Genomic DNA, 27,312 nt, shown 5'->3' with positions numbered 1-27,312 from the left:
GAAATCTCTCATCCAATTGAAGAAGAACTAAATCAAATCTAATTCAAATAACTAGATCAAATCTAATCCAAATAACTCAATCAAATCTAATCCTAACAGTTACCATATCTATTTAGTATCATATTTATGTCTCGTATCTATATCTCATTTTTATTTTTGTGACTATGAGATATTTTGCTTTTAGAAATAGATATCTTCACGAAAATCAGTTTAATTTATGTTGAGATGGAGAATAAAAATTGACACTTAAGGACGTTGATACTTGGGACTTTGATTCCTCTTAGTGTGAAGCTTGCATCTTGCAATTACTTGGGTAGAGGATGTGTTTCACTTAAAATTCACTAAAGAGAAAATAATCAAATACTTGGGTAGAGATGTGTTTCACTTAAAATACTTGGGTAGACGATGTGTTTCACTTAAAATTCACTCAAGAGAAAATAATCAAATAACGAACCATATTTGAGAGAGGATAACTTTCAAAAATAATGATTTTTACATGCAAAGTAAACCATAAAATAATAACGAACCATAAAATAATCAAAAATAATTTCTCTTTTGGAGATGCGGGGTATCGATCCCCATACCTCTCGCATGCAAAACGAGCACTCTACCATTTGAGCTACATCCCAATGATTTTTACATCATAAACCCTAAATATCTCATCATCAATAATAGTGAAAATAAAAAAATATCAAAATATTAATAACAAATAGTTTGGTTTGGTGATGCGGGGCATCGATAATTGTGAAAATGAAAAAATATAATAACAAATTAAATACTTTCTTTTGGAGATGGGGTTATCAATCCATGTACAACTCGCATGCAAAGCGAGCGCTCTACCATCTAAGCTACATCTCCACAATTTTTACGTCACAAAACCCTAAACGTCTCATCATGAATAATAGTGAAAATGAAAAAATATCGCTACTCATTATGTCATAAATAAGGAAATATTGAATAGAAATAAAATAGTAATAACGAATAGTTTCTTTTGGAGATGCGAGGTATCGATTCCCGTATTTCTCGAATGCTACATTCCAACGATTTTACATCAAAAAACTCTAAACTTCCCGTCATCAATGATATTGAAAATGAAAAACTATCCCCGCTCATTATGTCGTAAATAAGGAAAAATTTAAAAGAACTAATATATTTAGTAATCGTTTCCTTTGTTGATGCATGGTATCGATCCCAATACTTCTCACATTTGATGCAAACGCTCTACCATCTAAGCTAGATCCTTGAGATTCTTATGTCACAAAATCCTAAACATCTCGTCATCAATAATAGTGAAAATAAAAAAATAACGCTATTCATTATGTCATAAATATGAAAAAATTGAATAGAAATAAAATAGTAATAACGATTCTTTTGGAGATATGGGGTATCGATCCGATCCCGGTACCTCTCGCATGCTAAGCAAGCAATCTACCATCTAAACTACATTCCCACAATACTTATATCATAAAACCCTAAATGTCAGGTCATCAATTCTAGTGAAAATGAAAAAATATCTCCGCTAATTAATAACAAATAGTTTCTTTTGGAGATGGGGATATCCCTTTGCCTCTTGCATGCTAAATGAGCTCTACCATCTAAGGTACATCCCACAATTCTTGCATCATAAAACCCTAAATTTTCCATCATCAATAATAGTGAAAAAGAAAGAGTGAAAATGAAGAAATATCACTACTCAACCTATCATGAATAAGGAAAAATTGAAAAGAAATAATTTTCAATAATATATTTAATAATAGATAGTTTTATTTTTGAGATGCGTGGTATCTATCCCCGTAACTCTCGCATGCAAAGCAAGCGGTCTACCATTTGAGCTACATCCCCACGATTCTTATGTCACAAAATCCTAAATGTCTCGTCATCAATAATAGTGACATGAAAAACTATCCATGCTCATTATGTCGTAAATAAGAAAAAATTGAAAAGAAATATTATATTTAGTGATCGATTCATTTGAAGATGCAAGGTATCAACCCCGTACTTTCCATATCAGAAGTGAGCGCTCTACTATCTGAACAACATCCCCACGACTATATTAGAAAATCCTAAACCTCCCATCATCAATAATTGTAAAAATGAAAAAGATCTACGCTCATTATTTCATAAATAAGGAAAGATGGAATAATATATTTAGTGATAATGAAAAAATATCTCTGCTCATTATTTCATAACTTTAGTGATCGATTAATTTGGAGATGCAAAGTATCGATCTCCGTACTTTCCACATCGGAAGCGAGCGCTCTACCATCTGAGCTACATCCCCACGATTCTTACATTAAAAAATCCTAAACCTCCCGTCATCAGTAATTGTGAAAATAAAAAATATCTCCGCTCGTTCTAACATAGTTTACATATGTGTCACTTGTGTTATTTTAATGTATTTATGTACTTGGTAAATGTCTTTCATACTACAATCTCTTGAAGGGGCATTTTGAGAATCGAACTTTCATACCACTAGACCAAAGTATGTATGAAGCCTTAGGCCTAGGTATTCATACCACTAGACTAAAGTATGTATGAAGCCTTAGGCCAAGGTATTAAGAAAGACTATGAGTATTAAGAGCGTGATGGTAAGTATAAAATGTCGAATATGAAGTTAGGCTGATTTTAAATATGAAGTCCTTAGATAAGAAAAGACTTAGACATAGGGGTATTTCAAGAATTGAACTTAAAAACCTCTTACACCCCAAGTGAGAATCATACCACTAAGCCAAATGCCTTTTCTTATACACCCAATATTTTTAGCTTCTAGTCAAATATATTTTTCTCTTAGTAGTTGGAGGGCTATAAAACAAAAAGTTGAATTGTTATAATATACAAGGGTTATCAAATAAACCAACAACCCAACAAAAGAAACAAACTAATCAATTTTGGTTGGATTGATTCGGTTCAGTTCATCAGTTTGTTTGATTTAATTTTTCTATTTTGTCTCGTATGACAAGAAAATAAAGTTGTATTGAATGCACCTTAGTTTCATTTATGACAAACTCATATGAAACATAATTGCATTAATAGTACTCAGAGTTGGAGTCTATAAGCATTTCATGAACTTCAGTGCAATTCATGCTTCATTAAAGAGGAGATAAACTTTAGTTAGGTAAGGGGAACTTTAAATTACTTCATGTGGAGCTTCAATTACTATATGCTAGTTACAAGCTTTAGGATTGACTAATTTGACACGAATTCATGGATTTAGGGAAATTTTTGTGTAATTAACAACTACAACTTATGTTTTCAAATTTCTAGGACATAATTTAGGTAGTTGTTTTTATGAGTCGTAAACTTGTTTCTTTGCATAATATGGATTTAGTTGAACTATTATTATCGATAAGATGGAGAAAGAAATTGTCTTTGAATTGCCTAATAAACCTAGGTTCATCGTTCTTGTCTTTTAACTTGTGATTTTGCAAAAACTCTACTAATATGAACGGATGTCACAAGAACTAAGGTAAATCAAGAATATACCCTACACATCATTCAAGATGGCAATAAAATGGAGTTAAATTAAACGCACTTTAGTTTCATGTCTGGCGTGTTCAAGATAAAACATAATTGTATTAATGATATTGAGCCGGGAGTCTATAAGAATTTAATGATCTTAAGAGAAATTCCTGTTTTATTAGAGGATACCAACTTTATTTATGGTACCAGTAGTTCAAGAATCTAGATTTGAATCGGGTTAAGGAACAGTAAGATTTGAAAGTTTTGAATTCTAGACCAAATTTGTACCTAATTATTTCTTTTTATGACTAATTATAAATTAAGAGAAAAATATTTTTGTAAGGATAGATTTATCTCTAAAGCTTTCTTGACGAAACCATGTTCAGACTAGCAATTTAAAGGCAGGAGATGCGGTCATAGGTGTGATTATTTTGGATGGGTTCGTAATAGAACTTACCGTTGAGATGAGGGAGCCTTCAAAGGTTGTGCACTCACAGATGGGGTTGTTATGTAGGGTTAGTCTGTCTTTGTGTTTTTTGTTTTTTTGTTTTTTGTTTTTTGTATTTTTTTTTTTTGTATTTTTTTTTTTGTATTTTTTTTTTTTTTTTTTTTTTGTAATTGTATCCCAAACACTTTTTTTTTTTGTTTGGATAAATTTGATCAACACTGTCTTATAATTTAATTTAATTTTATATTTAATGTTGTGTTGTTTTCTCAATCTCATTTTAATTTTACAACATTTTCTTATTTTATATTAATTTACTTTCACTCTCAATTTTAGTTTCTATTTGAGTTTTGAACCCTTAAAAGTTGGGTTGTGACAGATTGGTATCAGATCAGCCAGATTTTAAATTATATAGATTTTTTCTTAGGATAAAGAGTCGTATATCTCTATGACTCAGCTCGATGACATGTCTCTCCGCGACCAAGTAAGCAGTATATGATATGTTGTAAAACTTGTATGAATTTATTGTATGTTTTGATTTTCGTGGTAGTTATAAAATGTCCTTGGACGTTAAAGAGTGAACGTTAACTATATAAGACAATACTGGATCAACATTATAGTGTCTAGATATGATGAGGAGGAAAAGAGTGGTCATGAGATATCTGACTAGCCTTGAAAACAGAGAGTTGTCGTTGCACAGTGCGAGACCTCTAATCCATGAAATTTTTGTACTAGAAATGAAGAAACTGGAGATGGTCCCCAAACGTCTATATGGACTGTTTCCAATCACACTTTCTTTGGTTCCCTGGCAGAGTCAACCAGATTAACCCTACGGCGTGACAATCCTTGAGCTTCCACTCCTCCGTGGTCATGGTATCCAGCTTCACCCCCAAAATGGGTTCCTGAATATCTTTCTCGTACAGATAATCTTCAATCTGCATCTTCTAGAAACTGATATCGAATCCATCAAACTTTTCAATTCCAGTCTTTGAACTTTCCATCTTCACAGATCGTGGTGAATCTCTCATCGCTCTGATACCAGTTATTAGAATCACACAACAACGCACACACTTGATCTAAATGAACACAAAGAACATGATAGAGAAAATGTAAGAAGAAATATTGACTAATAGTTTTGTATTAATGACTTCTGGTATGCAAAGAGAGGATATGGAGAATGAGAAATGTACATTTAGGAAGCACTAACTAATGTAACAGCCTATGATTTCAGTTTATTATATATAGCTTCACTATATGTAACTGCCTACTATATATAATTATTTAGTATATATATCTCTATCATATTTTTATTATAAATAGTTAGCCTTCATATCCAACCTTCTAAAGCCCAAATATTCAGGGATTGACATGCCCCTAGAAAAATGCCTAATAGTAACGGAGTCTAACCCAATGATCATTCAGACAAACATCCATCAACTAAGAGGGGTGAAAATGATGACGATAGTACAGTTGAGAAAGAATCTTAGCCATGATGAATCTACACTTGCTGCCATTGTTGTATTTGAAAAGGGGGAGCTCAAGTGTTTCAACCTCAACAAAAACTTTATTGCCACTACATGAACACCACGACCCAAAACAAGAAGGTCAGATATTGGGTTTAACCCCACGAAGAGAGATAAATCACAAGATTAGTTTTATGTCGCCTACCAGAAATAGATGTCATGCGGCTCAGACTGAGCTAGTTGAATTCTACAAATAGCAAAATGGCATGTTCACAGTTGGGTTTATTTGACCTGCAAAGGCTCTTGTCAGTGATCACTCAAATGCTTGGCAAAGCCACCAAGCCAACCCCTCTACTGAAGAAGGGAGACAAAAACAAACCACTAAAGCAACACATGTTCACGCAAAAATACCATCCAGACGGATGTAGAGAAGGGTCTACAACGATAATTTCAAAGCAAATAGAGAGTTATGATAAGTTAAGGTCAGATCAACTTTGAGTTCAAAGCAACAAGAACCAAAGACTGGTGCGAAAATTCTATGTACTAGTCGAAGTTATCCACAAGATTAGGAAGACATCATATAGGATCCAATTGCTCTTATAGATACAGACTAACCTTGTTGTCCACGTCAGTAACTTGAAACGTTATTATTCCAACCAAGAAAACATCAAGTAAACACAGGTAGTATGACGTCATGCAAAGAAGAAATTGTTTCAAGCGAAGAAAGTAGGATAAACACCAACAGAGAAGACTTGAAGAGTTAACAAACCGAGAAGTGATTTTCAATAGCTCCTAGTAGGTTGGAAAAGACTCCTCAATACTGAGATCAGCTAGAGTGCGTCACGAGACCTAAAGTCAGCCTCATCCTACAACGTTGAGTTTATGAAGAGCCGGTTGATAGAGATATTGACAAATTGTGTAAGGGTAGATGTCGCGGTCATGATTGGCCGAGGCATGTTGCCTGTGGTTGCATGTTAGATGTCTCAGCTATTCTTGTAAACGATTTGTGGTTCATGGTGGCATGCTCATTCCAAACACCTTTTACTTGCTTTCATCTTAGAAAGGCTTTTACTATTATTGTTGTGCCAATACGGGGTGTATGATTAGTCCTTGAAATCATATCTACACCCATCAGGACTAAAATGTCCCAAAATGTACTATAGGAGAACGTGACCAGTTGTTGTTTCTTCACTTTTAGCTTATAACATTGCTTTATTTGAAAAAAAATTTAACGTATTTCCTCGCTCACGTTTTCTAAAATATTTCTTCTAAATGTGATTCGAGCATACACTGCTATTGTTCGTTCAGTCTAAATTTTGCATGGTTAACTTGTTCATTGGATTAAAACAAATGTCACATAATCATTGTCTCACTACTGCAAGAGTGCGATTGTGACACTTGTCTTCCGTTCAGTTGTGGGCCGCATCTTCTGACTAGTTACGTGAGTTTGGCCTGGAGCATAGGTGGTGGTTGAAAAAGAAATGGTTGGATGCGGATTGCGAATAAGGGTTGGGCCACGGAAGAGTTTTTTTTTTTTTACCACATATGGACTTTGGGCTAGTGAGTCTTAAATTTGGGTTCGTTTGAAAAATTTTGGTTCGTTTTTTAGTTCAAACGAACACAAATTAAACCTACTAGTTCCTTCTTCCTTGCACGACTCACTCCTATTCTCTGTTCTGCCTCTTCTTGCTCTCTGAAACTTCTTTAAAGGCTATTGTTCACCGATTATTTGTGAGCATCTTCCTTAAAAGGATTGTGACCACAGATGATCTATGTAGAAAATTTGTACCCCCTTTCTTAAAACCTTTAGCGGACAACAGACCCAAAACAGATGCGCTGACCAGACTGCGCTACACCTCGTCTCACCCCCCCGGAGCAAATGGATCCACCCAATCGATGAACACTCAAACCAAACTCGCCCATCCTTTTTGGCACAGTGACGCGAGAACCAATCCGAGTAATCTACCGTGGGGAGACCCCTTAAAGCAACAAGCGAGAATGGCTAGGTTGATAGAAGGGTTAAAGAAAAGGCGAGTATGAAAAGAAGTATCGCATAACCGTCCCTGTAAGCAGCTTCATTCTTTCTTGATCTATGAACCGACTTTATGAAAAAAATCAGTCTTTCGGCTGAAAGTGTGTCTGTTGGGTATAGATAAGCAGGACCTCTTGGTTCGAGAGAAACCGGAGATGTTGGTTAAGAAAGCTGAGCAAGCAAGTACAGGACGGACAAAATGCACATACAAATTGATTGACATGATCCCATACCAGGTAGGAAAAGAAAGGCTGCTCGATCTCCTGTAAGGCACACCCTCAACGGCGAGCTCACCAGGCAATGCTATAAGTCTGATAAAAGTCCAAGATTTCGTCTACTACAGACCAGGAAGCTCTTGGAGGAGCTAACATGAAATGAGAAATACATTCGATTACGGCAACTAATAGATAGCGAACTTTTTGGTAGAAACTGAATGATCCCTTGGCTCGGGCAAGAAAAGGAAAAGGTAGTCGTACTCCTACCTTTTCCGTCGGACGATAGGAAAGTTTGAGTTGAAAGATTGAATCACACCTGGTAAGAAAGGCGGGCTTAGCAGGTTTCTCCAAACGTAAAAACAAAAAGAGGAAGCAACCAGTCCTAAAGAGGTCAACACATACGTGCTTTTTCCTTTCGTTTAGCGAGATAGCTTACCAGCTCTTTCGGCTCATAGCAGCAGTATGAAAAGCGAAATCCTCATCCTGAGTCAAGTTCGCATTGCCATACGAATCAACATCGGCCAAACCAAGAGCTACTATATTTTCTTTAACGAAAGCGGATCTAACAGTTTCGATAAAGCCAACCTCTTTTAAAGAAGGAGTCGCTCTGCCTTGATCACCGTGGATATATGCAGCTCCCGCTTTACTTTTGCCTACCGTGAAAAGGAAAGTTCCATCACGATAGGCCCTCCCAGCTCCCAAACGTCTTTCTATCAATCGAGAGAGGTATAGAATAGTACAACAAACCAACAAGACAAGAATGGACTCATAAGATGGGCGGTCAGGGAAACGATTTCATTTGTGTTATCCGCCAAGGAAATGATCAAGGAATTCCCTATACACGACTGAGAGATGACCGTATTGTTGCACATTTTTTATAAAGTACCGTAGGCACGCGAAGCTTTTGAAAATGAAAGCGCATAGAACTTAGATCCACTTTCTCTTCGATTCGTAAACTTCGGATCTGATCATCCTTTCGTCTCCAGGTGACTGAGAGAGAATTTAGGCCTGGCGTGCATCCGATTCGGTCAACAATAAGGTACAAAGCGGATTGATTAAATGGGCTTGAAGTTCCATTGTCATTAGGTCGAAGATCTCTACTAGGTTTAGTGCACTTTGGTTGTTGCGAATGTTGCCGTAATCGAATGTCTTTCTCATTCGACATTCTCTCTTACCAAGCACTCATACTAGCCAGGGTTGAGGAGACAGTCCGTGAGCAAATTGGGTTTCGATATTGCGTATACGCGAAAAAAGCTCGCTTTCGACTTTCTTCTCGGCGTTTTATGCCCGGTTCTGGTTCAGGAAAGGGTCTCATCTCTTTCATTGGAGCACATTGATGCCGAAGGAGTCTTCGAAATCGGTGGAGAGGCTATGATAACTTCAGGCTATTCAAAAAGCATGGCTGATACCACAAAGAAAGGGTATCTAAGTCACACTAGTGGAATAGATTTTTCATAATAATTATCTCGATATATGATACCAAAAACCTGCCTGATGACTGATAAGGTAAGGGGTTTCAAAAGACAAAAGAATGAAAATTCTACGTGTGATAGAAAAGGAGATTTTTTTTTTCGGTGTGCGTGGTTCGCCTGCCTTCCTGACCACGGATAGGCTTTGGGGATTTGCACTTCGGCCCCTTAGAATACCACATCAAGGTGACAGGATTCGAACCTATGGCTCTCTGAAACTTCTTCATTGGTTATTTGGGCGCATCTTTCTTAAATAGATTGTGACGACAGATGACCTATGTGACAACAGCGGACAACATGCCTGCTTTCCTGACCATGGATAGACTACGGGGATTTGCACTTCGGCCCCTGAGAATACCACATCAAGGTGACAGGATTCGAACCTATGGCTCTCTGAAACTTCTTCATCTCGAACCTATGGCTCTCTGAAACTTCTTCATCGGTTATTTGGGCGCATCTTTCTTAAAAGGATTGTGACGACAGATGACCTATGTGACGACAGCGGACAACATGCCTGCCTTCCTGGCCACGAATAGACTACGGGGTTTGCACTTTGGCCCCCGAGAATACAACATCAAGGTGATAGGATTCGAACCTATGGCTCTCTGAAACTTCTTTATCGGTTATTTGGGCGCATCTTCCTTAAAAGAATTGTGACAACAGATGATCTATTTGACGATAGCAGACAACATAATGAAAAGTTTCTAGAACTTTTTGAAGATTCTGTATTCTCATCTTCTTGTTCAATGTTTAAAAACCACATTTTAAATCATAGTATCTTGCATAATTCATTTGGATATAATATTGTTGGGGGCATTTTGAGAATCGAACTTGAGACCTCTCACACCCAAAACGATAATCATACCACTTAGACCAAATGCCTTTGTAGTAGAGTTATAATTCTTAGTTGCTAGTCTATATATTTTCCGTGCCTCAATATATGAAAAATTTATAGAAGTTGAAGGTGCATTGCACCACATTCCTTTGGGGGGTTAGGCCCAATTGATAACTATTTTATTTTTTTAGTTTTTTTTTCTCTTGGAGGGGCATTTTGAGAATCAAACTAGAGACCTCTTGCACCCCAAGCAAGAATCAAACCACTAGACCAAATGCCATTATTAATTATTATATATTAAGTTTTTTATGGAATGTATCATCATTATTTCATTTATTTTCTTTGTTAACGAAATCTATGAGCAATTATTATTATATCTTTTAAATCTTTTAGATCTAGACCGCTGTTAAATTATTTACATAGGGTTTGCGATAATTACTGTAGAGAGAAGAAAAGAGAATAGAAGTTATTTAAAGAATAAAAGTTAACTAAAGAATAGAAGTTAATTACTGTACAGAGAAGAAAAAATAATAGAATTACTATAGAGACAAGAAAAAAGAATAAAAGTTACTTTTATTTTCTAGAAGTTAATTACAAGAAAAAAGAATAGAATTACTGTGTAGAGAGAAGAAACAAGAATAGAAATTATTTTGGAGTTTTTATTTTTTATTTTCTAGTGTAAGTTTTAGTTTGATAGTTAAGAAACAAGAATAGAATTACTGTAGAGAGAAAAACAAGAATAGAAGTTATTTTGGAGTTTTTATTTTTTATTTTCTAGTGTAAGTTTTAGTTTGATAGTTACATTTGAGAGAAACAAGAATAGAATTACTGTAGAGAGAAAAACAAGAATAGAAGTTATTTTGGAGTTTTTATTTTTTATTTTCTAGGGTAAGTTTTAGTTTGATAGTTACATTTGAGAGAAACAAGAATAGAAGTTATTTTGGAGTTTTTATTTTTTCTTTTCTAGGGTAAGTTTTAGTTTGGAGTTTTTATTTTTTATTTTCTAGTGTAAGTTTTAGTTTGATAGTTACATTTGAGAGAAACAAGAATAGAATTACTGTAGAGAGAAGAAACAAGAATAGAAGTTATTTTGGAGTTTTTATTTTTTATTTTCTAGTGTAAGTTTTAGTTTGATAGTTACATTTGAGAGAAACAAGAATAGAAGTTATTTTGGAGTTTTTATTTTTTCTTTTCTAGGGTAAGTTTTAGTTTGATAGTTCCATTTGAGACATATATTACACAAGTAAATGATACTGTAGAGAGAAGAAACAAGAATAGAAGTTATTTTGGAGTTTTTATTTTTTATTTTCTAGTGTAAGTTTTAGTTTGATAGTTACATTTGAGAGAAACAAGAATAGAAGTTATTTTGGAGTTTTTATTTTTTCTTTTCTAGGGTAAGTTTTAGTTTGATAGTTCCATTTGAGACATATATTACACAAGTAAATGATACTGTAGAGAGAAGAAACAAGAATAGAAGTTATTTTGGAGTTTTTATTTTTTATTTTCTAGTGTAAGTTTTAGTTTGATAGTTCCATTTGAGACATATATTACAACAAGAATAGAAGTTATTTTGGAGTTTTTATTTTTTATTTTCTAGGGTAAGTTTTAGTTTGATAGTTCCATTTGAGACATATATTACACAAGTAAATTATTTTTTATTTTCTAGGGTAAGTTTTAGTTTGATAGTTCCATTTGAGACATATATTACACAAGTAAATGATACTGTAGAGAGAAGAAACAAGAATAGAAGTTATTTTGGAGTTTTTATTTTTTATTTTCTAGTAAGTTTTAGTTTGATAGTTCCATTTGAGACATATATTACACAAGTAAATGATATTAAAAAAGAGAATTATCATTAAATGATAATACACTAGGTTTGCTCATCTTTTGATGACATGAACATAGAGGCATTCCGAGAATTGAACTCGAGACCTCTCGCACCCTAAGCGAGAATCATACCACTAGACCAAATGTCCTTTCTAAAAAAAGTGCAACATTTTTAACTCCTACTCAATATATTTTTTTCTCTCAAGTTTGAAATCTATTTTCTTGAGCGGTTGTTGGACTATAAAACAAAAAGTTGATGGTCTAGTATTTTACTTGTAAGTAAGGCTTGTAATATTGAATTGTTCTAATATGCAAGTGTTATCAAATAAACTACAACCCAACAAATGAATCAAACTAATCACTTTGGGTTGGGTTGGATTTATTCGGCTCAGTTCATAAGTTTTTTTGATTTAATTCTTCTATTTTGCTTCGTTTGACAAGAAAATGAAGTTGTATTGAATGTACCTTAGTTTGATTTATGACAAACTCATATGAAATATAATTGCATTAATAGTACTAAGAGTTGGAGTCTATAAACATTTCATGAACTTAAGTGCAACTCATGCTTCATTAAAGACGAGATAAACTTTAGTTAAGTAACTGGAACTTTAAATTAATTCATGTGGAGTTTCAATTACTCTATGTTAGCTAATATCTTTAGGATTTACTAATTGGACAGAGTTCTTGGATTTAGGGGATTGTTTTATGTAATTTTCAACTACAACTTATGTTTTCAAATTTTTAGGTCATAATTTAGGTAGTGGTTGTATATTATGGATGAACACTAGAGTTTCTATCCCGTTCACCACAACTATTCTAGTTTTTGTTTGAAGGCTATAATTCTCATCTATGTTGTATGGCAATAAAATTTGTTTAGATGAAATTTTAGTTAAAGTTGCATATTTTACTTCTTGCGAGTAAAAAATTTGTTTCTTTGCATAATATGAATTTAATTGCAAAGTTTTTAGGAATAAGATGGAGAAAGAAATTTTCTTTGAAATAATAAATAGACCCAAGTTCATCTTTGTTGTTGTCTAATTGTGATTTTGCAAAAAGCTTAACTAATATGAAATATCGAGGTAAATCAAGAATATATCCTACACGTCATTCAAGATGACAATAAAATTGAGTTAAATTGAACCCAGTTTTAGTTTCATGTTTAGTAGGTTCAAGATGAAGCATAATTGTATTAATGATATTAAAGAGAAATTCGTGTTTTATTAGAAAGGACCAACTTCATTTAAGGTACTAGGAGTTTAAACTACTTCCATTGTAATTCCAATCACTCCACAATGATTACAAATTTAGGGTTGGCTAATTGGACATCAATTATCAACTTTAGGTTATAATTTAGGTAGTAGCCATTATAATATTGATAACTCTCTAAAGGTAGAGTTATATCAAGTCTTTTTATAGTTAATATTGCACCCTTATTCACAATTTTCTCATTTATTACCCATTTATTCTACTTAGTGAGCATGAAATCGTTTATTGCGGTCTAACATACAAAAAAAAAATGATTTGGCATAAATCGATCTTAATTGTATATTTAGTTGAGTTATATGGTAAAATTTCAGACATTTATGCTAAACCATGTGGGAGTAACAAATTTGGAAACAAATGGGGGATGACATGGAAATTTTAAATTCATATCATCAGTCCAAGTGGGTCATTGACTACCCGATGAGAAACATCCTATGTGGACTACTTATTCCTTTTCAGCCCTAAACGGGAACCCATGCTCAATATAAAAGGAAAAGGAAGACCAAGAGGAGAGAAGCCACATTTTGGGGAGAAAATCGAATTACACAGCAGCAGCCTCTGCTGTGAAACCAGAGAAGAAGAAGAAAACACTAATCCAGCAGCTGTTGACAGCAGAAAGAAAAGAAGACCAACAAGGATTGATTAGGGCAAAGAGGTGGACGTGAGAGCTCAAGAGAAGGGAACTTCCATTGATGAACGACAACAAACCGGGATAACTCTCTATTTCCTTATTCTCTTTCCTTATTCCATCAATTTTACATGATGAAGATGCGGATTCCTCTGTTTAATTAAGTTTGTATGGAGAGCTAAACTTTATATAGTTTAAGTATGCTGACGGTATGATTTTAGTTTATTAAAGAGTTGTTGTTAATAGCCCTAAGAAATGCTCCCAACGTTCTATTAACCACCTTAGTTTGCTCGTTAATCTGAAGATGACATGTAGTTGAAAACAATAATTTGTTACCCAATTTATGACATAATATTCTTATAAATAATAGCCCTAAGCAATGCTCCTAATATTTTGTTACCGAATTTATGACTTAATATTCCAAAAGTGACTTAAAAATTTAACATCCCTATCTTTTTTTTGTGTGCAACAAACATTGGCAACATTGACTACAAAACTTATAAACATCGTGCTTCATGGCAAAGGTCATATGGATCGTGATGAGCATTTTCTCCCATATCTTGGTTTCGCTAACTAAAGTTTTCCAATAACTCCCAAACTTCATTACCTTATATAACCTCTTGGGATAAGTATTCATATAACATTTCATAAAATAAGATCTACCGATGAATTTCATAGCATTTGAAGGTCATCTAGGTCATGAACCGAAGGTAAATTACCTTAGGGGCACTATGATCATTTTACACTGTTTCTAGGTTTACCTACTTATCCTTATCCAATGACCACCAAATTTCATATCTGACCTCATTATACTATAATATGCTCAGTATTAAAATTTGATAGGCAGTGGAGCTCATATAGTTGTTTATTTTAACGTTACTTAAATCTCAAGCTATTTGATTGGTTCAGGGTCTTAACTCACGGTTCTTTGGGTTTTTTCTTTCATATATCCTTAATTCATACTTGGTTTAGGGTTCATATGAAAATCCAAGCGATTTCTACAAATATTTCTTAACAAAAAATCTAAGGTGGCTACTTGCCTCGTCGTCGATGTTTGGGACGTCCATTCTTGAGCTTCCAGTATCTAAATTACTTCAAAATTTCCTTCCACGTACTCCTTATTGTATCTAGTTTCTGAAACCATAAGATTTTCTATGAGAATCGGTCTGGAATGGGGTTAAAATTGAGAAAACCAGAGAAAAGATCAAATTTTGAGTTGACTTAGACAGTTCAGTTGAACTGGCCATATCATTGTTTTCTTCCTCTTAACAGGAAGAAGATGCGCATTTTTCGCGTCGCCACCATCTGAGACTCGGCCTGTACAGCCACATTTACAGCGTTTCTCTCCTCGATTTCTTCGTGAAACTTAAAGATGGGTATTACAAGGAAGGGTTAGTGATTGATTTAATACCTTCTCGTGGATCGTAGCCTAAGATATTCGTTTCCAAAGTTCATCCAAAATCTGATTTATCGCTGGAGATAAAACAAAGGATTTCTTATTGGGTAGCCGATTCTTGGAGTTTCAAGGCCCTATTTCTTCATCGAACCTCTTCCATATCTTTTCTTCAGGCTAAGAATTGGTTTGGAGGAACGTCTTTGAATGTATGACGTTAATTTCCAAAAATCGTTCTCGGTATGCAACTCACTCGAAACGCCAGATTTTTCGATCTCTTGGGTAGCTTGTTTTATGATGTTTCCTCTCTCGATTCCTTCATCAAGTTTACTCAACTTCTTCCTCTGAAGCTGGAGGATCCTTAATTTGAAGGAAAAGAGATCGTAGATAGGAATTCGACTCTTATCCCAATTTAATTTCGAAACCTATTTCCTTCAATTCGACACGCTCTCGAGGTTACTTTTCTTTGTGGTCTTCTATGGAAGCATTCCTTGGAGGTGTAGAAACTGATTGGAATCATTCTTTCTCGACGAATCATCATGTATCCTCGGATTGGATTTTCAAGTTTTTCTTGAAGTTCTTCAATGGTTGATTGAATTGGGGGAATGGTTTCTAGGCTCTTTCAGCACTATATTTCTTCATAGAACTTGTGGGTAATCTTGTTGAGAAAAGGTAGGAATAAGTTTGAAGAGAAATGGTGGAGGATTGCTCTCAAAATTGGAAGAAATCTGAGAGTAGGACCCATAATCTAAACGCTTATTGCCCTCGATTGGGGGATCGACCTTTCTCGATTCTTATTCCGTATTGTTGCTCCTACTTCAGACTTTATAGGAGGAGCTTAAAACGACATTGAGAGCTCCAGATTCTTCATTATTTAGAAGTTTGAAGAGAAATGGTGGAGGATTGCTCTCGAATTTGGAAGAAATCTGAGAGTAGGAGACCCACAATCTAAACGCTTATTGCTTCGATTGGGGGATCGACCTTTCTCGATTCTTATTCCGTATTGTTGCTCCTACTTCAGACTTTATAGGAGGAGCTTAAACCGACATTGAGAGCTCTAGAATCTTCGTTATTTAGAGATCAAACTTTCTGGATAATTTTTCGGAGATATCAACTCCGATCATAGCCTTACCGACCTTGGCTTTGAATACTAGTCGTTGGATGTGATGATCCGTAAGTGTTCGTTCTAGATCATATCAAATTTTGGGGGAGATCCGATGGATGAAATTTGTGTTCGAAGGATTTTGCTCGGATGGTCACGGTAGATGCTCTGATTCTAATTAGAGTGGCATTTCTTTAATTATCCATTCTTCTAGGGGTATTTTGGTAATTTTCCACTTTCCAAATATTTTATTATTATTTTTCTCGAAAAATCCATAATTTTTCTACAAATTTCTCATCTTTTTTTTTTTTTATCATTTTTCGCTTATTTTGAATCTAGAGATTTCTTTTAGATAAGGAATTACAAATCTAGAAAGATTCCTGATAATTGATAAAATGACTTTTTTGCCCTTTTCATTTACTTTTTCCTTTCCAATCCTTTTCAAAAGAACTTTTAACTCCTTCAAATCACTTGTTAGGGTACACAAGTGACTTGACTAAGTCCTTTGTTCTTGCTTAATCCTTTATTTTTTTTTTCCTTTCTATCCTTTGGGTCTTTCATGAGTGGCTTATTCTTATGAGAGCTAATTTCCTTCATTTGTTGGGGTGTTACATATACATACTCGTTACAAAAAATACTAGATTAAAAATAGAGGTTAGTCCATGGCCCACACTCCAAAGTCCACTCTCATCCACGACCAACTCTTAGTTACTTGAAAAAAAAAATGATAAACATGGAGTGAGTAAAACTTAGTAAGTAGTCTACTCGTAGGTTCTTAATCGCGACATTAAGCTAGGATATTACTTCTTGTTATGTTTTCAGGATCTTAGAACTTAGAGGTCATCATGTCATGTATCATATACTGATCCTGAAAACCTTCCGCTAAAATAACCTTCAATTTTATCCCCAAGAACACATGAGTGGCGTCGTCATAATCATGTAATCCTACTGGTAAATCATGGTGCAGGACATCTCGTTTAGCTGATGGGAAAGGTAGGCCTATCATAACATCCAACTCATGATACATATTGCAGGACATCCTACCTAAAGAGGAATAGGGGCCTTTTAGTACACATCGTAATGCAGATAATGGTTACTTATGGGTATGGATCCTAGCAACTTATTTAGCATGTTATTCACATTGTTCTAGGTACTTGGTACATGGATTATTGATGAACCTAGGTTTATACATAATGTCATGGGTTAGGCTTTAGGAGTTGAGGTTTTAGCTTAGGAAAACATTAGAGGGTAACCTAACGTGAACTAATTCGTGTGAAAACCTACTAGCACTTTGAGGATCTCTTTCCTTCACCAAACTTATGGGTAAACTTATTTAGAAGGTGCAGGAACAAGTTTGGAAATGAATAGTGGACTATAGTTCTGGAATTCTAGGTAAACCCATGAACACGATACCCCAAAACAAAAAACTTGAATCTCTCGATTGGGTACTCGATTAAGCTTGCTTCTTGCCCCTAATAGTCTACCCTTATTCATAATTTATAGACGGATTTTCCACTACCATTGAAACGTCTAGAATTTCTATAATTTCATTCTTGAATTTTCTAAATCTTCTGCCAGAAAAGTCTTCTCCGATGGAGCCTTCCTTTTTTAAGCAACTTGTAATTCTTATTCTATAAAAAATTTAATGATTCGGGAAGTTTATACAAATTAGAAAAAGTACCATTTTCTCAATGTTTTTTCAATTTTACTTGTTCTTTACTTCTAGATACAACCTAGTAGGGATTATACACTGTCTCTTATTGGAGACCTTGAGTGTTGCAAATTCTCCTCTCCTTTGAAAACTTTCAGTGATCGAAAGTGCTTATTCTAAAATAGGTCAAGGTACAAGGTTCTTATTTGCCTCTTGTTTCCCAAGTGGTTTCTTTTACTCTATGATTCTTCCATAGGACCTTAACAAGAGAGATTTCCTTGTTTGTCAATCATTTGACTTTCTTGTCTATTCTTTGAATCGGGTCTTCTTTATACGTTAGGTCATCTCTCAAGAAGAGAGTTTCATGAGCCAGTACGTGCGAACGATCTAGGGTATACTTCCGTAGTATGGATACATGAAAGATATTATGTACTGCAGACAAGTTTGGGCATTGCCCGATTCTATAGGCCACAGATCCAATCCTTTCTAATATCTCAAAGGGACGGATAAACCTAGGGCTTAGCTTCCCCTTTTCACCCTACCTGAGCACCCCTCTCATGGGGTGCTACCTTTAGTAATATATGATCCCCTCCCTACAATTCCATGTACTTGCGCCTTAGGTCTGCATAGCTTTTCTCTCGGCTTTGTGCGGTTTGTATCCTAGCTTTAATCTTCTGGACTGCGGCGTTGGTACTTTGCACCAACTCTAGCCCAATAGTTGTCGTTTGCTCCCCTTTTTCCACGTTCACTGCATTAGCGATTATTTCTTTTTGAATTTTTAATTTTAATATTAGCGTGGATAGCTCAAGGAGAGCGTCATATTGAAGATTTAAAGGTAACGTTTGATCCACGTTCACTGCATTAGCAATTATTTCTTTTTAAAATCTCAATCTCAATGAATTAGTAGAAGGAAGATTTAAAGGTAACGTTTGATCCAGGTTCACTACATTATCAATTATTTCTTTTTAAAATCTCAATCTCAATGAATTAGCGGAAGATCGATTATTTCTTTTTAAAATCTCAATGAATTAGCAGAAGATCTGTCACGTTTTTTTATCCAACTGGCATAAGTTGACTAAGTTGCATAACTTTACTATTCAATCTAAAACATGTGATTATTTATTTTTTATGTTATCTAGGATGGCTTAGTTGGGAGAGCATCAGATTGAATATTGGAAGGTCGCATGTTTAATCTCCACGTTCACCGCACCTGTTTCCATTTGCATAAGTTGACTATTCAATAAAAAATAAACTAGTTATTATTTATTTTTAAAATTTCAACGAATAATGAATTAGCAGAAATACCTTTACACATGAATTTTGATTTTTAGTGTTAGCGGGGATGGCTTAGTTCGGACTGAATATCTGAAGGTTACATGTTTAATCCACGTTCACCGCACTTGGTTTACGTTACATAAGTTCATTAAGTTGCATAACTTTATTCAATCTAAAATTAGTGATGGTTTCTTTTTAAAATATAATGAATTAGCGGAAATACCTTTACTTATGATTTTTTTTTTAAATATTAGCGAAGATAACTTAGTTTTGAGAGCGTCAGACTGAAAATGTGAAGGTCACGTGTTCGATCATCGTTCACCGCACCTGATTCAAGTCACATAACTTCACTCGTGACTATTCAATTTAAAATTAGTGATTATTTCCTTTTAAAATATCAATGAATTAGCTAAATACTTTACTAATGAGTTTTCATTTTTAATGTTAGCCGGGGTAGCTTCGTTGGGAGAGCGTCACTAAAGATCTCAAGGTCACGTGTTAGATACACGATCACCTGATTCAAGTAATATAACTTACTATCTTATCTAAATTTAGAGATGATTTCTTTTTAAAATTTAAATGAGTTAGCATAAATAACTTTACTGATGAATTTTCATTTTAATGTTAGTGTGGATAGCTCAATTGGGAGTGCGTTTGTGGATAGCGTGGATTCCTAATTTTTTATTTGACTATAAATGCTCTATAAGACATTGAGTAAAATGACTCATTTTATTGCATGGAACAATAAAATTGATCTTCCCTTAGAATTGTCAATACATTCTACTTTCAATGTTGCTAAGTTGAGTCCTTCTGATGTAGGTGATGATTTTTCTTATTCGAGGACGAATCCTAAAGAGGGGGATGATGATAAGAATCACAGTGTACATTCTACTTTCAATGTTGCTGAGTTGAGTCCTTTTGATGTAGGTGATGATTTTTCTGATTCGAGGACAAATCCTTTTGAAGAGGGGGATGATGATAAGAATCACGGTGTTCCAACTGGACCTATTACACAACCCAAGGCCAAGAAGATTCAACAAGCATTCATACTTCATCTACAAAATTGGATAGGCTAGGTTCAACCATCATTTCATGTGTGACAAGCTGATTCGTTTGAGTCAAGACCATTTGGAGATTCAAAAGTAAATATTTGCATGGTTGAAGTAGCGGATGAAGTTGCAAGCATCATTTCATGAGTGGTTAGAAAACTTTATTTCTTATTTTAATTTCATAAAGTTTGTAATGCTCAAATTGGTCTTCTGTGGAGATCTAAAGGGATCGAGATTAAATCACGGTCACTAACTTCTTTTGTGGGGAGACTATAAATACCCACACATTATTATGTAAAAGAATATTTGTGATCAATGAAATTGATCTCTCAAGTTGAGATGATCCCCCGTGTAGAAATTCAAGCATATCTTTGTCATTTCTAAGTTTTATGCAATTCTTGTGGTAGATTGCATCTGAGTCATCCAATCAAGCCTTGACGAAGTTGGATTGTGGAGTGACTCAATTTAGAAAAAGGTTCCATAATCTAATTCTAGCTTTATCTCTTGGTTGATCCAAATTTTGTATAAGAAGGAGCGTCGATTGCATCGATTCCATCAACAGTCTTTCCATGAGTTTATGGTGCATGACCCATTTTTTATACCGTTCACCTTCGAGAACTACCATAGTTTTGCATCGTCCATGAGATGCATTGCGACCAACGTAACTCTTAGGTCCTATGAGCAAGTTCAAGTAACCTTCAAGTATTGTTCTACGTGAAAAATAAAGCTTTTTAATTCCTTAGCATCCTGGTTTCCATTTAAGGGGTTGTGTTCTTGGATTTTAAGTTTGTTAAGCCCACATGAACTTGACTTGAGGTGTGGTTCTCTACAGCCCAACTTGTCAAACTCACTCGGGTGCTCATCTCAACCATGATATCGTTCAACAAGAGAGACCTCGAAAACGACTGGATTATCGCATCAACCATTTGAATCACCTGCTCATCTCTACCATGACGTCGTTCAACAAGAGAGACCTCGAAAACGACTGGATTATCGCATTAACCATTTGAATTACCTGCTCATCTCAACCATGATGTCGTTCAACAAGAGAGACCTCGAAAACAACTGGATTATCGCATTAACCATTTGAAATTGAACGAAATATCTATAACATAACTCTAACAAAGGTACGAAGTTCATAAAAGTCTTTTTAGTCTAAGATAGAAACTGTAAAATAAAATGAAATAAGAAAATAATATACCATTACAAGGAATCGAACTCGAATCTCCTGGGTGGAAGCCAAATATCCTTACCGCTGGACGACAATGGATTTTTGGTGTAGGTGTCCTAAAGTCTTTTGTCAGATCGCTGAAGAGTTTTAGCATGATCTTTTGCTTAATGTCTAACTCTTCGACACGTCCTTTTCTGTGTGTGTTAGAGTTCTCAGGGCTACCGCGACGTTTTAAGCTGTTCGATTGTGTGGCTCTTTCTTCAAAAGAGTCAATATAAAATGTTAGGTCTTTGATTGGCAACCTATCTAGGGGAGTGTCGATTGCATCGATTCCATCAACGATCTTCCCATGAGTTTATGGTTCATGACCCATTTTTTATACCATTCACCTTCGAGAACTACCATAGTTTTGCATTGTCCATGAGATGCATTGCGGCTAACGTAACTATCAGGTCGTATGAGAAAGTTCATGTAGCCCTCAACTCTCAGGTCGTATGATAGAGTTCTTAGAGCTACCGCGACATTTCGAGGTGTTCGATCATGTGGCTTTTTCTTCAAAAGAGTCAACATCAAACGTCAGGTCTTTAATTGGCAACCCATCAATGGGAGCGTCGATTGCATCGATTCCATCAACGGTCTTCCCATGAGTTTATGGTGCATGACCCATTTTTTATATCATCCACCTGCGAGCGCCACCATCCATGAGATGCATTGTGGCCAACGTAACTCTTAGGTTCTATGAGCAAGTTCCTGTAACCTTCAAGTATTGTTCTACGTCAAAAATAAAGCTTTTTAATTCCTTAGCATCCTGGTTCCCATTTAAGGGTTTGTGTTTTTGGATTTTCAGTTTGTTAAGCCCAACATGAGCTTGGCTTGGGGTGTGGTTCTCTACGACCCTCCTTGTCAAACTCACTCTGGTGCTCATCTTAGTCATCTCAGCCATGATGGCGTTCAACAAAAGAGACCTTGAAAATGACCGGATTATCATATTAACCATTTGAATGACCTCAACCTCACTTGTTGAAATTGAACCAAATATCTATGACATAACACTATTAAAGGTTCAAAGTTCATAAAAGTCCTTTTGATGTAAGATGCTATTGAACTTGACCATTATAGTGCCTCTCAAACCAAGTTCATAAAAGTCTTTTGAATTTAAGATACTATTGAACTCATCCATTATAGTGCTTCTCAAACCTAGGTAAAGTTTAAATATAATTGGTGACAAAAGATGAAACTATAAAATAAACGAAATAAGAAAATAAAGTTTCATTTTCGAGAATCAAACTCGGGTCTCCTCGATGAAAGCTAGACCTTCTGTGTAATGTCTAACTCTGCGACACGTTTTTTTTTATGTGTGCGATAGAGTTCTCAGAGATACCGCCACGTTTTTTGTTGTTTGATCATGTGGCTCTTTCTTCAAAAGAGTCAACATCAAACATTAGGTCTTTGATTGGACCCATACAGGGGAGCGTCGATTGCTTCAATTCCATCAATGGTCTTCCCATGATTTTTTGTGCATGACCAGTTTTTTATACAATTCACCTTCAAGCGCCACCATAGTTTTGCATCGTCCATGAGATGCATTGTAGGCCAATGTAACTTTCAAGTCCTCTGAGCAAGTGCCTATAGTCTTGAAGTATAATATCAAAACATATTAACGTATTTGATATGTTAAATATTAAAATAATTGATGTGTATCATAAACATTAAATAAAAATATATATTTGAAATTTGAATGCGATTCATATTAATTAAACATATATTATGATATTCTACCACATTTTAATATTATTTAAATAAGATATTATATCTTAATGTATTAGGTATTAAAATATATAATTTGACAAAAATTATCACAAGTTCACTTTAAATAGAACCATAGGGTTAAGTCAAAAAGAATCTAACACTAAATACTGTGACATTTTAGGTGATATTTTGCAGAGGAAGCTGATAAGGTCTTCAAAGAGCATGTGGTCATGTCTGGCATTTTAGGTTAACAACATGGTGAAAAGAAACCAGAAATTCTGATAACTACAAACATTTGAATAAGGTTTTAGAATAAATAAGATATCCAATCCAAAACAAAAATGATTTGATAGAAAGAATTTAGAGTCAAATGTTTTTATAAAATTCGACATGAAATTGGGATTTCGGAAAATTCTAGTTTCGTGAAAGGACAAATATAAAATAGCATTTAATGTCCAATTTAGAAAATATGAGAGGAACGTCATGCCATTTAGGCTAAATAATGCTCCATCTGAATTTCAAAAGATTATGAATGATATTTTCAATCCTTTCAAAAAAATTCGATAGTTTATATCGATGATGTGTTGATATTTTCTAAAACCATTAAGATCAACACTTTAAACATCTACATACATTCATTAATGTAATCAAAAGAAATCAGCTAGTTGTGTCCATACCCAAAATCAAATAATATCAAACTCAGATACGTTTTCTTGGATTTTAAATTTATTTGAGCCTTATTAAAACCCATCCAATGGTCTTTGTCTCAAACTTTGGTGATGACGTATCCTAGAAAAACAAACTTCAAAAAAAAATTTAGGTTCTCTCAATTACATGTCTTATATCCTCCAAGATATCAGGCACATTTACAAATGTCTTGATGAGTGTCTTCAAAATAATACAAAGTCTTGATTTGTAAGGGATATCTCTACAACCCAAAAAAAATCAATTCATTAGTCAAATAAACTCTCTGCTTAAGTCTTATTGACCCAAGGGCTGATCTCATAATGAAACTTAACCCATCAAATATAGGATATGGAGGTATCTAAAATTGTCAAAGAGGACAGAGAATCAATTATCATATTTCATTCAAAAGCCTCCAATAATACCATACAAATTACAAAATAGTAAAAAAAAAAAAAAAAAAAAATATTATTTCCATTGTACTCTGTGTACAAAAATTTTAAAGAAAATTTAATTAACAAAACTATTAAAATCTATTCTAGAGTCAAATTTAATTTTAGAAAAAGGTGGGAATAATCTTGTTTCAAACAAAAAATAATAATTTTGCTAGATAGAAGTAAATTTTGTTGTGGTTTGATTTTAAAATTCGACCTATAAAACAAGTTGAAAACACATTGGGGGATTACCTATGGGAGAATTTCTAACAAAGTCTCTCTTCTCTCCTCTATCTTCTTAAACTGATACTAAAACAACCAATTGCATGGACTCGAAAGTTCAATTACCTAAAAGAAGTTGAAAACACCTTGTGAAAGTCTGTAAGGATACTACGACCACTAGCTTTGCAAAATCCAGCGTTGTTGGCGCTTATCAAAATCGCTGCCAAAATAAAGTTTAACAAGTGGTTCTATGGTGTAGTGGTTAGCACTTTCGACTTTGAATCTAACGACCTGTGTTTAATTCCTGATAGGTAATCCACCAATTTATACAAAATTGGTCCATAGTCGATTCGGTAGGGTCACTTTTGGACCGATAATCTGTAGAAGGGGTCACTAAGGTTGAGATCATACAAAATGGGACCATAGCTCAATGTTAGAGCATTTGATTGCAGATCAAGAGGTCACCAATTCGAACCTAGTTGGGCCCTGTTAGGTTATGGAGCCTGCTTCTTATTTATAGCTTGGTCAACGGTTATATCCGGTAAGCTATATTTGGTAAAGCTATATCCGGTAAAGCTATATTTTGTAAAGCTATATCTTGTAAAGCTATATATATATATATAGATATATATATATATATATATATATATATATATATATATATGATAAATAGCTATATATAGTAAATGGTTAAATCGGGTAAAGCTATATATAGTAAATGGCTATACATAGTAGATGGTTAAATTTGGTAAACCTATATATAGTAAACTGAACTATATATATATACCATCCACTAAAGCTTTGAAAAGTACTTTATATTCTCTATAATTCTCTCTTACTGTACATACGTGAAGACATCAATAGAAAAATCCTTTTAGCCAGAGTTTTCCTTGCACTTTTCTCTATCCTGTTCTTTGTGTTCATCTAGATCGAGCGTGTGCGTTGTTGTGCGATCCCAACAACTGGTATCAGAGCTAGGCAAAATTCACCACGATCTATGAAGATGGAAAGTTCAAAGATTTGAATTGAGAAGTTCGATGGATCTGATTTCGGTTTCTGGATGATGCAGATTGAAGATGATCTGTACCAGAAAGATCTTCACGAAGCTCTGTTGGGAGTGAAGTCAGAATCCATGACCATGGAACAGTGGAAGCTCAAGGATCGACAAGCCTTGGGCTGATTCGGTTGACGCGATCAAGAAACGTGGCATTCAACATTATCAAGTAGAAGACAACGTCAGATCTATTGAAGGCGCTGTCAAATATGTATGAAAAACCATCGGCTATGAACAAGGTGTATTTGATGTGGAGATTGTTCAATCTACAGATGTCTGAAAGTGGACCTGTTGCTGATCATATAAATGAATTCAATATGATCATAAGTCAACTGAGTTCGGTGGAAATTAATTTCGAAGATGAAATTAAAGCGTTGATTTTGATGTCATCCTTACCCGAGTCATGGGATACTGTTGTTGCCGCAATCAGCAGCTCCCGAGGATCTGATAAACTGAAGTTTTGTGAAATTTGAGATGTAGTTCTCAGCGAAAGTATTCGCAAACGAGAAACTGGAGATTCATCAGGCAATGCTCTCAGTGTTGATCGAAGGGGAAGAAGTAAACCGAAGGGCCCAAACAAAGAGCGATCAAAATCTCCAAATAGACCAAACGTAACGTGTTGGAATTGTGGAGAAAAATGTCACTTTCGGACAGGTTGTACGAGACCAAAGAGAAAACAGAATCACAAATCTGAAGATGTGATGATTCTATAAATTCAGCAGAAAACATTGGGGTTGCTCTAATCCTCAGCATGGACAGTTCGATTGAATCCTGAATTTTGGATTCAGGTGCATCTTTTCATTCGTCTCCAAATAAAGAGTTGTTCTGGAATTTCAAGTCTGGAAATTTCGAGAAGGTGTATCTTGCCGACAACAAAGATTTGGAGATTAAAGAAAAAAGAGATGTCTGCATAAAAACTCCGGCAGGAAATGAGTGGACATTAAAGAATGTCAGATATATTCCTGGTCTCTGAAGGAACCTGATCTCTATTGGTCAGTTGGATAGCACAGGTTATGCAACAAAGTTAGGGAAGAGTTCGTGGAAGATTATGAAGGGTGCTATGGTGGTAGCACGTGGCTAAAAATCTGGAACCTTATACACCACTGCAGGGTGTATGAACATAGCTGTTGTTGCTGAGAGTGCTTCAAATTCAAGTCTACAGCACAATAGACTTGAACCTATGAGCACGAAAGGAATGAAGAGGCTGGCTGCGAAAGAAGTTTTAGAAGGTCTGAAATTTGTTGATGTGGGTCGTTGTGAGAACTACGTTATGAGCAAGCAGAAACGAGTTAGCTTCACAAGAACCACTAGAGAATTGAAGAAAGTGCGATTGGAAATGGAACCAGATGTGGAGCAAGGTTCCAAGACCACGAAGCAAGTGGGAGTTGAGCTTGAGTTACAGGGAAACTCACCTAGTGATGCTGTAACAGATACTCAAGAAACTCCTGAGACTACTGGTGAGGAACCAGATGTGGAGCAAGGTTCCAAGACAACAAAGCAAGTGGGAGTTGAGGTTGAGTTGCGGAGAAAATCACCAAGTGATCTTGTAGCAGATACTCAACAAACTCCTGAGGTTGTTGTGGAGGAATCAGTAGTGGAGCAACTGACACCTGAACTGGTGTTGAGAAGATCATCCTGTACTATCAGAGAACCAGATATGTATGTACCTTCATTACACTATCTATTACTGATGAAAGGGAACCACAACCCTTCGATGAGACCCTACAGTTGGAGGATACAACCAAGTAGGAGCAAGCCATGGATGATGGGACGTCTAGGCTTAAAAAATGCTTTGTACTGAGATTGAGTACGTGGCAATAGTTGAAGCTTGAAAGAAGACGATATGGATGATTGACTATTTGGAAGAATGGGCAAGAAGCAACACGAAGATT

At 35.1% G+C, this 27,312-nt stretch overlaps 1 protein-coding gene across 1 annotated transcript in view; it reads right to left on the bottom strand.

The window, feature by feature from the left end:
* LOC111786809 (uncharacterized) overlaps window positions 1-27,312 on the bottom strand; it is a 45,749-nt gene that overhangs the window by 1,809 nt on the left and 16,628 nt on the right. The window lies entirely within an intron of this gene.

This window comes from Cucurbita pepo, chromosome 10, assembly GCF_057944985.1.
Source record: "Cucurbita pepo subsp. pepo isolate OVF chromosome 10, ASM5794498v1, whole genome shotgun sequence".
NCBI lineage: Eukaryota > Viridiplantae > Streptophyta > Magnoliopsida > Cucurbitales > Cucurbitaceae > Cucurbita > Cucurbita pepo.
This window is presented reverse-complemented; position numbering and strand designations above follow the sequence as displayed.